Genomic DNA, 12,077 nt, shown 5'->3' on the forward strand with positions numbered 1-12,077 from the left:
AAAATGGCGAAAAACTAGCTTTTTCCGCCATTTTGAAAAAATTACCAGTTTGAAAAAATATACCGCCAATTGAAAAAAAATTCCCATAAAACATACAAAGCACGAGATAAATAAATTATAAACTTAGAATATGTAGTACCCCAATAGAGATTTATTAAAATCATAAAAACTCATTTACGCCACCTGCAGATTTAAAAAAAAATAATAATAATTTATAATTAGGAAAACATGTAACTTATTAATTGTAACAGAGTCTAAAAAGAAATCAACGTCATCTAAGAGTATAAAGTATGATTAATTTAATATGCGAGTACTGATTTGATCGGCCTCCAAATAACGTGACCTAAGGGAAATTTAAAACATAAAAATAATCTCTTAAAGACTTATTTAAACGTAATATATAATATTTACCTTATAAAGTATAGAAAATGATTAATTTTAGCGAAAGTCCTGTTCAAATATCTTTAACCGCTAGGAAAATATAATTCAAATTAAATTACACCCAAATTCGCTCCCCCTCCCCCGAGCACAACCCTATTATTTTAGAAACTATAAAGATTTCTTTATAGTCAATGTAATAATATTGAAATATATTATACAATCACGTAATGTGTAATAATCTGAGTTAAGTAGAAGTTATAGTAATAACTTTGTTAGAAATGGAGTAATAATAATAAGAATATTCGTTCGGAAAAGTCTTACTAGACTTTTCATTGATAATTGGTTATTTTTTAGATATGTAAGTTTTCGTTGATACTGAATTTTCTATCCGTGAATAACTATTTAATAATATACATTCTGTTATAATTTTCTTCGGATATCGGCATGCATATCAGTGCTGCATAAAAACAAGAAGAAATTTAGGGAAATTTATTGTTTATAATTGGGTTAATAAAGCTATTAACAGTTTAATGACTTATAATTGCTCATTCCGGAACCTGCAGAAGAAATTAAAGATCTAATAATTTCTTCTGTGACTCTAATAGATTTAAAATTAAATTTTCTTTCAAGTATGTTAACCAAAATAGTATCTAACTTAATGGTATATTATTTAAAGTTTTGTAATAGCCATCTTTACTGAAATAATAATTTTTATCTGTTAAAGCAACAGGAAAATATAATTAAAATGACAAACAGAATACTAAATATTCTAAACAGTTAATTTTTCAAAAAATCAACTAAAAAGAAAGCCTAGGGAAAAACATTAATGATAAAGCAAAGAAGGACTTATGCATATATATTTGAGCTGATTTCTTTTTAAATGTAGAATGCTTAAAAAAAGAAAATATTTTTTTTTTTAATTGTAACTATTTTTGAAAGTTGTTGAAATCAATATATTTGGTTTGATTTATCTGCAAAAACGAAATTAAAAATACTGAATAAAATTATTAAAATGAAACAATTTAGCATTTTCTTAAATAGAAAAAAAAGTTATTCTAAAAAAAAATAATGGACAAAGGTTTGGTAAAATGTATACAAGAACGACCTAAGAGGAGGGAAGTTTATTTGGGTAGCATGTTTGTTTGCGCTCTTGAAACTCAACAATGACTGTACCGATTTTCATGGAAAGAGGTGTCAAATGATTAATCTGACTTTTTTCACTTTTTTCTCACTTTTTTGTTACTTTTATTAAATGAATTTTACTAATGCTCTATTGCTAGTCTAGTCAGTCTTCTTCCATCCTTCAAAGACTCAACTTGTGTTTGTTACGAATGCTTAATTAATTTATATAATAATGATATACGTATAAATATATATATGTATATATTTGTGAATTACACGTTCAAAGTATAATAAAAATTAAAATATATATTATAAATGAAATAGACTTTTATTTATTTGATGGAACCAGCGAATAATATAATATTCAGAATAATTTAAACCCAACCGAGGTATTAAACCAAGGCGGAAAATTATTCGACATTTTTGGTCCTCCGGCCGCGGATATAATCCACAACCTTAGATATAATTTGAAAATTTTGAAGAATCATCAACTTCGGTCTTCCAGCATCGCGGATATAAACTGTAATTTTGAAGAATCATCATTTGGTCTTCCAGAACCGTGGATATAATCTAAAAATTCCAAGAATCTTAATACCAGAAAATTACTGCAATAAAGGGATCGCAACAATTATATTCATTTACGTAATATCTTTTTTTAATTTATTATTACATTTAATTTACATTGTTTCATCATTTACGTAATATCATTGATTCATTTCACATTTACTTTACTTTGTTTATAAATACTTCATATTGTTAATTTAAGTTATTTAACACCATAATGAATTTGGAACAATTCCATAATGGTGTTAAATAACATCATTATAACATTATAACACCATTTGTCTTATTAGACGAAGAGGGTCATTAAAGGCCTGTATAACGAGAATTCGCACTTTTACTGATAAATTTGATTCCTAACAAGATGATTAAATTGACTTAAAAATTAAGTTAAGGAACCTTCTTAATTTGCAAGATAAATATAACATCATTCGATCAAAACTTGAAATGGAATTGATGATGATGATTTATCTTTGGTTCGAGAACAAGTCGAGCAAGACTTGTGTATTATTGAACGCAAATTGCAACATTTAATAAATGATACCAATAATGATAAAAAATCATCTAATAAATAAATTAATTCAACTACAATGTTTAAAAAAACACAACTACAACCCATTAATATGCCTGTATTTAGAAGTAATGTGTTAGAGTGGCAGCACTAGTTTAATATATTTATTGATTTAGTACATAATAGAGATCGTCATTCGTAAAGAATCTTATTAGATTCTGGGAGCCAGGCAAATTTTTGTACGTATAAATTTACTCGAAAATTAGGACTTAAACTCATTAAAAATGAAATTCCCATTTCAGACATAAATAACTCATTATCTCAATCCAAAAACAGTGTTACACTTACATTACACTCTCGATATAAGAACTGTTCATTGAAAGTGCAATGTGCTGTTTTACCTGATATATCAGACAGCCACAGTCAACCACATTTGATTTCTAATCTTAATCTTCCTCGTAATATATTTCTAGGAGATCCCAAATTCAACATAGCAAATAACGCTGACGTATTGATTGTAGCTCAATTCTATTTCAGTCTTATCTTGCTTGGGAAATTCATTCGAAATTTCAGATATCTTATTTATTACTCAGGAAACTAAATTAGGATATTTGCTTATTGGTCGCCTTTTTAATAACGTTAAGGGCAGCAATACTCTCGCAACTTTACTTGCTCGTAACACTCATAAAAATCTCTCAACTATACTCGAGAATTTCTGGAAAATTGAAGAAAGTGATACTGATTCTTCAGTTAATGAAACCTCTACATGTGAAAAATATTTTCAATCTATCACTAGTCGAAATAATCAAGGTAAATTGGTCGTGTTGTTACCACGCAAAGATAATAACATTCAACAAGGTGATTCTTTTGTTAATGCTAAAACGTCAACTCAGAAATTGAATAAGTCAGAACAGATAGTTTTATGTAATTAATAATATAAAGATGTATCTAGGAACTTAAGGATTCACTTAAAGAAAATTAATGTTAATAATTTGGTGAAAAATTAATCCGAAGAAATTGGGTAAAGAAATTTTTTTATCTAATAAATATGAAAATGAGGTCAATTCTTTAAAAATTGATGAGAATAACAGTTGTGTTAATGTGAAATTATATCAACAAATATTTTCTAATGATGTTAATCCAGTAAAAAGGATTGATAGTAGCTGTATATTAAACGAACTGCAAATTCCAAAACTGTCGTGTAGTAGTGACAAAAATAAAAATGTTGATACGCACAGTAAATATATATATATATTAAAAAAGAATAAAAAGTGTTTTAGTGATATTGATTTAACTGGGAATAGTGAATACAGTAAAGTAAAAAACTAAAATTGGATTCGTTATCATCATCTTCTTGTCAGAGAAGTAGCGATACAGATTCTGATTCAGATACAGATACAAGTAAATCTACCGAAAGTAGCTCAAGTAGTTCAGATACAGACTTAGATACTACGAGGACATACGAAAAGAAAAATGATTATGTTAGACACAAAGAATGTGAATGTGATAAAAAACAGAAACAAAAATATAAAAAAATACAAGTATATGCATTGCAAAAAAATTATTTGATAATAGAAATGGATTAAACCAGCACATTACAGTATGTCGTGCTAGATATAGCTATTGTTGCAAATTGTGTACAAAGAAATTTCTTTTTGGAAAACAATTACGTAACCACTACTGTTTTAAAAGAAACTATATGAACCATTTTTATAAATTTAAAAATCCTAGTTCAAAAATGACACTTATAATACGTTCAGTCAAAAATATATTCGTAATTATTGCAATAAGATATTTAAAATTAGGTATGAATTATATACTCACATTAGTAAGCATAATAAATCAATAAATTACACTTGTGATTAATGTAAAAAATTATGCGATTCAATGATTGAATACAACGAGCATTAATTATTGACATTGGGTTATAATTGGTAAGAGAATTATTTTTTCTATCATTCGTAAATATATGATATGCTTTCGATATAATGCAAAATGCCAGGTACAACAGCTTGGTCAGTTACTACCATCTTCCAGAGTTATTCCTTCCCGATCATTCTCTACTTGCGCAGTAGACTACGGCGATCCAGTTATGATTCGTCATGGCGGACTTATATAGCACTTTTCATATTTCTCACTACTAAAACTATCCATAAAGAATTAGTTTTTGATCTGACTTCACGGTCGTTTTTTGCAGCATTTAATAGATTCATATCACGTACGGATATTGCCATTCAAATCTTTTTTGATAACGACTCAAATTTCCGTTCCGCCAAAAATATACTTTATAATTTGTATCAATTTTTATATTTAGAAAAACTAAAATCAGACATTCAAACAATTCCAACTACACAAGGTATAACCTAATCATTTATTTCTCCCTCTTCACCCTATTTTTGTGGTTTATGGGAAAGCGCAATCAAAAGCGTTAATCATATGCGTCGTATAATTGCACAAACTATCCTTAATTTTGAGGAATTATATACAGTTTTAATACAAATAGAAGACCTGTGTATAAATTATGCGTATTACCAATCTCAAATGATTGATATAAATAATATTTTTAAGTAATATTTTTTATTTAATTATTTTCATTCTATGTTCTTGTAATTTCATTTGATTATATTCTTATAATATGTCACTGTTAACGTGCTCGTAAATATTGTTTTGATATTTATAACTTAATTTACATGTTTTTATTAATTTATTTATGATTTTAAATCTATATTATACATTATATGATTATGCATTAATTTATACATAAAGGTGCAATAAGACGTCAGTAATAATGTAATAATTTATTGATCTTGAGGAATAACATTCCCTAAATTTATTTATTTTTTAATCTATTTTTTAAGATTTGTGTGAATGTAATTTTAAACTGTTATATATTGCAGTATTCAATTATATTATTATTTATTTAAGCAATATGCACAATTATTATTGTTTGAAATACTAATTACAAATTATGTTTATTATGAGCTTTTTAATTACTTTATTATGCACTTGTTGAGTATTATTGATATTATATCATTAATAAATGTAAATACCATTTCTACTAATCATAAAAATTAACATTTTAATTATATTAATGTTTGCAGCTTATTTGTAACTTGTAATGATGTTAATGTTTGTAATAATTCCATTTAACTAAAAAAAAAATTCATGATTTTGGCTGGCAGTTTTGTTAAGATTCAGGATTATCTGAATGAGATTATTTAATTGAGTTATTTAATTTCTAAATGAAAGTTGGCATCCCTACTAAATTCTCACTTTTTTTTTGTTACTCTTATTAAATGAATTTTTCTAATGCTCTATTGTTAGTCAGTCGTCTTAAAGTATAATAAAAATAATTTGTTATAGATGAAATAAAGATTTTTATTTATTTGATTGAACCAGCGAATAAAATAATACTTAGAATAATTTAAACCCAACTGAGGTATTAAACCAAGGCGGCAAATTATTCAGCAATATGAATGTTGTTGAAACAATATTCTCATTGTTAAAATATGTCGTACTTAAACGAAAATGTATAATATTAAAAATGTATAAATTGATACAAGTAAATGAAAAGCAAAACATAAAATTAAATTGAGACATTCAATGTAAATATTTTCGGTTCCTCTTTCGTTGGCATTATCGTGAATTTTATGTAGTTAAAGCAAGAATATATACATATAAATAAATAAATAAATATATATATATATTTACTTGAATATACTTGTTATATCAGTTGATAGATTCAACATTAATATTGCAACTTTTGAACAATTTTGAGTTTTCACAAATAAGAATATCAGTGATATTATGCCTATTAAAATGCTGTTATTTATAGCATTAACACTAATACATGCCTATTAAAAGAAAAACTGAAGTTCCATTAGGATAGATTTCACTATCAAAAATGAAGTAGATTTCTTCATTTTCTTTCAAAGTTAAGGTAGTTCGTTAAACATCTCAGAAGACGTACGAGTATTGATGTAATTTATTAAAGATCAGATTGGTTTTTCTTTTTAAATATCCTCCTTTTTGATTTTGAAGTAATGTTTTTCCAATTGTCATGCGTTTTTGGTATTTTAGCTACTTGCTTGATTTGAAAGAATATATTTGTAAGTAGAATTTGAACCTTCTAGAAAATGAAACAAAATCAATTTGAATGACTAATTTTTCTGAAAATCTGCAGTTTTTTAAAATTTCAAGTTTGGCTTTGTTGTTCTACTTATTTAGGTCAAAGACTATGTGGCAGTCTGCCAAGTATTAGTTTTCTGTTACATGGAGAATGCTGTATGCGTCTTGGACAGAAGTCATAGGGTAATCATATAATGTTTAATCTATAATTATATAAATAAATAAGAAACTACTTAATAACGGGTCAAAACAAAACGAGTAAACATTGTTTTCAGTACTTATTTTTTAAAAATATATTTACTTTATTCTTACGAGAATATTAAAAAAAAAAAAAAAAAGTATATAATCTATACAACATATTTACAGAATAATATTATACGTCATGTACTTGATCTATAAGTGGGGGGTAAACAAGCCAAGAAACGTGATGAGACTAAAGTTCAAGAGGGCCCTTAAGATGAGATGATGAGAGAATAGTAGCCCGGCGTAGAAGTAACCCTGTTTTGGTTTTCTTTGTTGTTCTACTCTACGCTGAAAGTCATTTTTTTATTCTTTAACTCATTCTCTCTGCTAATACACGCACGCACGCGCATACGTGCACAAACACCCTTATCTTTCTAACTCCAGCACTCTTATATTACAACTATAAAATTTCATAAAATATTACTTTCAATCAGTAAACCGATTACGTTACATGTTTTTGATGTTCAGTTTATGGAACCAGTTCAGACCTAACCTGCTTAATTCTAGAAGAAATCAACTGCCAAATTTTACGGATTGCAAAATTTATAGCAATGATGTTGCTGAATTTCTTAAGGTTTTGCTATAACTTAAAATTTAACTATCACGAGTTATAATAATGTAATATTATCTTTACCGTTAGAATCTGTATTATTCAAATAAAAATAAAAAAGGCTTTGATTGATTTATCATATTGTTTTTATTATTAAGTAACTAGTTGTGGTTGTTGGTTCACAAGTGACAACGTTTTGGGCAGTTAGAAAATAGTTCTTATTAAATAAAAATAATTTTACCCTACAACTAGGCAGCAATGTGTTTAAACTATTTCTACCCTGATATTTCTTAATTTTTAAAGGAATAATAACTTTTCAATTAGAGAGTATAATTAAAAAACAAATCTTGTGAACTCCTATATCTAGTGGTGGGAATACTACTCCGTATTCATGAGATATGTTTTGATAATTGTTCCCCCTTGATAATAAAAGTGTAGAAAAAACAAAAATAATTTTTTAATTCTCTCCCCTCCAAAAAAATACAGTGATGTTATCTCTCGTAAAAATCAACCCGTTGAATATTTTCCTTATAAGAAAACATTTAAAAATCTATGAGTAAAGTGTACGTAAATATAATAACATCTTAAACTTAAACATTTAAAAACCATTAACACAAACAGTTCCCCAACGCGCAGGTCTTCGTGTCATATTTTATGATTCAAGGTTTCGTATCATTCAATGATTCATGATTTTAAAAAAAGGGAAACAACAGCTGCAGTAATCCAATATCAATCAAAGAGAGCCGGCAAAATTTGCATAACTTTCCCTGCTTCGCCCTTGGCAGATCTATATTTCAAATACACTAACGATCTTTTAAATATTAAAAGCTTTATTATTTTTATTTAAAATAGATCAAATAGATTATGAAATACAAGTTGGAAACAAGTTTGCTAATCGATTTTAGATTAAAAAAAATTAATAAAGAATTTTAAAAATCGATTTTTACGGAGTATTCATACAATTTCTGATGATATTTCATTAGCTGGTGAAAAATATAGTCTTCGATGCTGAACTGTAACCCATCAATAAGGCTTTGAATATCATTAACCCAAAATACCGTAACATCCTCATATGTAGCGATTCGTGTAATGCACGACAAAGCTTGTCGTGCATTATATGGATATTTAGAAGATTTGTATTCTAAACATCCTATCGTCACCGAAATTCGTAATGAAATCGCTGAGTTAAACCGTCGCAACACATACTCGTAAGTGAGTTTCTACTGTATCCCTAGCCATGTGGGAATCCCGGGCTATGAAGGTGCGGATTCCGCTCCTAAAGCCGCATGTAGCCAACCATCTTTCACCACTACTGTTATTACTACCGATTTTATTAGTTCTATTAGACGCACTTTTCGAGAAAGGTGGCAAGGTACCTTGACAGTAGATAATAAACTTCAATATATTTAGGTTACTGTGTTGCTATGTAGCTCTTCAATCTGGAATAACCGTAGAGAGGAGGTTATTATTTGCCGTTTACGCATAGGGCATACTAATCTTACACATGGACACCTAATGAATCAGATCGATGCACCCGTTTGTGTTCATTGCGACTGCCAAATAACGGAACACTACATCCTTATGAACTATGTGTGTTATTCGGTATTGCTTTGTAAATTTAAATTAGGAGCTAACATCCATGATATTCTAGGAAATTATACGATGATACTATCGAATATCTTGTTTCTTAAGGCTGTATATCTGTATTCAACTATTTAATAATTATTGAAATATGTTTTCTTTTATAATATTGTATTATAATTATTCCGAACAAATATAATACAATAACGCGAAAGCGTTATCGGGGGTCGATAACGCAAAAGCGTTAAAAATATGCAGTGATGTTATCTCACGTAAAAGTGTTGTATATTTTCCTTATAAGGAAACATTAAATTTAATCTTATGTGTTAATATAAAGCTATAAGTGTGAAATATAAGTAAAGTAATAGCAATGATATATCGGGCACACCTTACCAAACATGGATGGTGCAGACTAGAAATTATTAATTTGACAATTTTATGCCTTTTGTCAGGCATAACTTTTGCGTTCCACTTAATTTCAACTACATAGCCGCTGGTTTATCAAACGACTTGAATAATTGAGATGTCATTTTGTTTACAATAAAATGCTTAACAATTTTGAAATAAAATATTATTCAATAAATTTTCACATTTACGAAGCTATTGATGATACATTTAAATGGACGCCATTTGGAATTAGCAAAGGTCAAATTTTCAAACTTATTCAAATTTAGATGTTATTAGGTACATGAAGGTGTTCCGGGACATATTCCCCGAATTCCAGGTACTGATTTACTATATTAAAATGAGCAAAAAAAGTTCATATCGACATAGGTCCTATTTTGCTTTATTTTCCTTCTGGACGCCATTAAGTGATTTTCAAAAAAAAATTATTTCTCAGGAACAGGTAAACGTACTTTAATTAAATTTGGCAAATATAAGATTAGTGTTTCATTCTAAAAAATAAAAAGTTTTGAAAATTTCATCTTAAAAAAATTCGAAATGGCGGCCATCTTAATTTTTTAATCTTCAATAACTTTGTAATTATTTCTATGATCAAATTTTTGCTAATTACAGAATTTATTAAGCATTTTATTTTGAACAAAATGAAACCTCATTTATAAAAATCCATTGACAAACAACGTAAAAATAATTTAAAGATCTTTTAAAAGATATTTTGCTACGATAAGAAATGTATGGTAATTAATTAATAAGAAAAATGTTGAAAAGATAATTAAAATCCCTTATTTATCTAGAAGGAAATAATTTTGTAAAGATATTCTTCCCTAATGGCGACTATCGAAAAAACTTTCAAAGAGAACAAGTGATAATGATTATTAGATAGGTGCAGATTATATATAAGATAATAAACGCGTTGCTCTTTTTATTGAAAAACTGTAATGAATTAACAGAATTTAACGATCGGTTTAGCTTTATAGATTAATTAACTTTATTAATTAATTATATTATGAAATTAATCTTATGTAGTCTTGAAAAAGTTATTTATAAAAGTTTTTGGAGTTAATTTCATCTTACATAATCTAAGTTTTCAAAGATTAATGTGTACAAAGTTTTAATATTTGCTTTACGTCAAATTTTCTATGTAATAAATTACGTCAACGGTTGTAAAATGTACTACGTTGTTGAAAATTCTTGGTTATCTTATTTTTTATTTAAAAAATAAAAATATTTATATTTTTCTTTAAAAAGTAACTATCAAAATTTTATCAGGTGAAAACATAATTATATACTATACTAAATCACATCAGAGATGTTAAGTATACTATAACAGAAAAATGGGTGATAGTCTATAATAATATACAAATAGAGTAATTAGTTGTGATATAACTATCTGAAGATAATAATACTGAAAATCAGTACACAAAAAAATAGTAATTATGAAGGGTGGAACAAAAACTTTTTTCATTAGAATATATTACATTATATTAATCTCTTTTCTCTTAGGTCCAGGTGTTATGTTGCAGATCTATATATTATTTTATTTATTTTGTGTATACGGGTCAGTCATATATGATACAAGTAATAGAGTTTTTTTTAATTTTTCCTAAGTAGTAAATCCTATTAAAAACATGAGACTGAGGAATGAAATAGACCGGTTGGCCTATCCTATCTTTTGCAGGCACTGTTATCACCAACTCGGCTCCATTAATTAATCTATGAATGTCAAGATTCTTAGTGACTTGCTTATACAAACTTTCTTTTTGCTATTTTTCCCGTGTAAATAATTAAATTTGTTTCAAAGATTATCTGCAATCGGTTACATTTATGTTAACCTTGAGTAAACTGGATCACATTCGCAATCGCATGATAGGAGTTCCCAGTGAAACTTCTAAAAATTACACACTAGTATTACAAAAAACATTTATGGCAAGCAGCACATACACTAAGTAATTATCAACGTTTCACACCTAAAAGTAGACCAAAAGAAAGGAAAATAAAATAAGTCATAAATAGCAAGAAAAACTATGAGACAATGAGAAGAAAAAGAAAATAATATGCAATAAATTTAAAAATGAAAATCGAATAGATAATTCAGCATAATTCGCAGCTGAAGCTTCCATTTAAGATATTATAGAGTCACTATGGTCCAGGATGTGTAGCCGGTTTAATCTTATAACATTATCTCTGTTGTCTAGGAGATTCACTGCTAAGTTATGCATGTTGTTGTTAAGTCGCAGTTCGTACCTTGAAATGAAACGTTGTATTTCCTCCCGGACTTATCGAAAACTTAAATATTCGTGTATTTAAATGTTATTTTTGCAAATCAAAGTACCTCTATTATACTACTCGCTAGTTATTTTGAAACCGCTATATGATTTCGACATTGGACTTGCTCGCAGTACCCCAAAGTTCGATCCCATAGGTTCTGATCGGTTTTAGAATTGTTGAGTGTACCGGCAGCTTATTAAAATTATAAATAAAAATTAAAAACTAAGTAATTTTTTTAAGAAAAATAAAATTATAATTTTATACATTATAATAAATTATTATTTTTTAAATAATCTTTAATCATGTACACGGTTTAAAGCCTACTAATTT

At 27.4% G+C, this 12,077-nt stretch overlaps 1 protein-coding gene across 1 annotated transcript in view; it reads left to right on the top strand.

Moving 5' to 3' along the window:
* dysc (whirlin protein dyschronic) overlaps positions 1–12,077 on the top strand; it is an 857,123-nt gene that overhangs the window by 406,310 nt on the left and 438,736 nt on the right. The window lies entirely within an intron of this gene.

Source organism: Lycorma delicatula, chromosome 2 (assembly GCF_047948215.1).
Source record: "Lycorma delicatula isolate Av1 chromosome 2, ASM4794821v1, whole genome shotgun sequence".
In the NCBI taxonomy this organism is placed as follows: domain Eukaryota; kingdom Metazoa; phylum Arthropoda; class Insecta; order Hemiptera; family Fulgoridae; genus Lycorma; species Lycorma delicatula.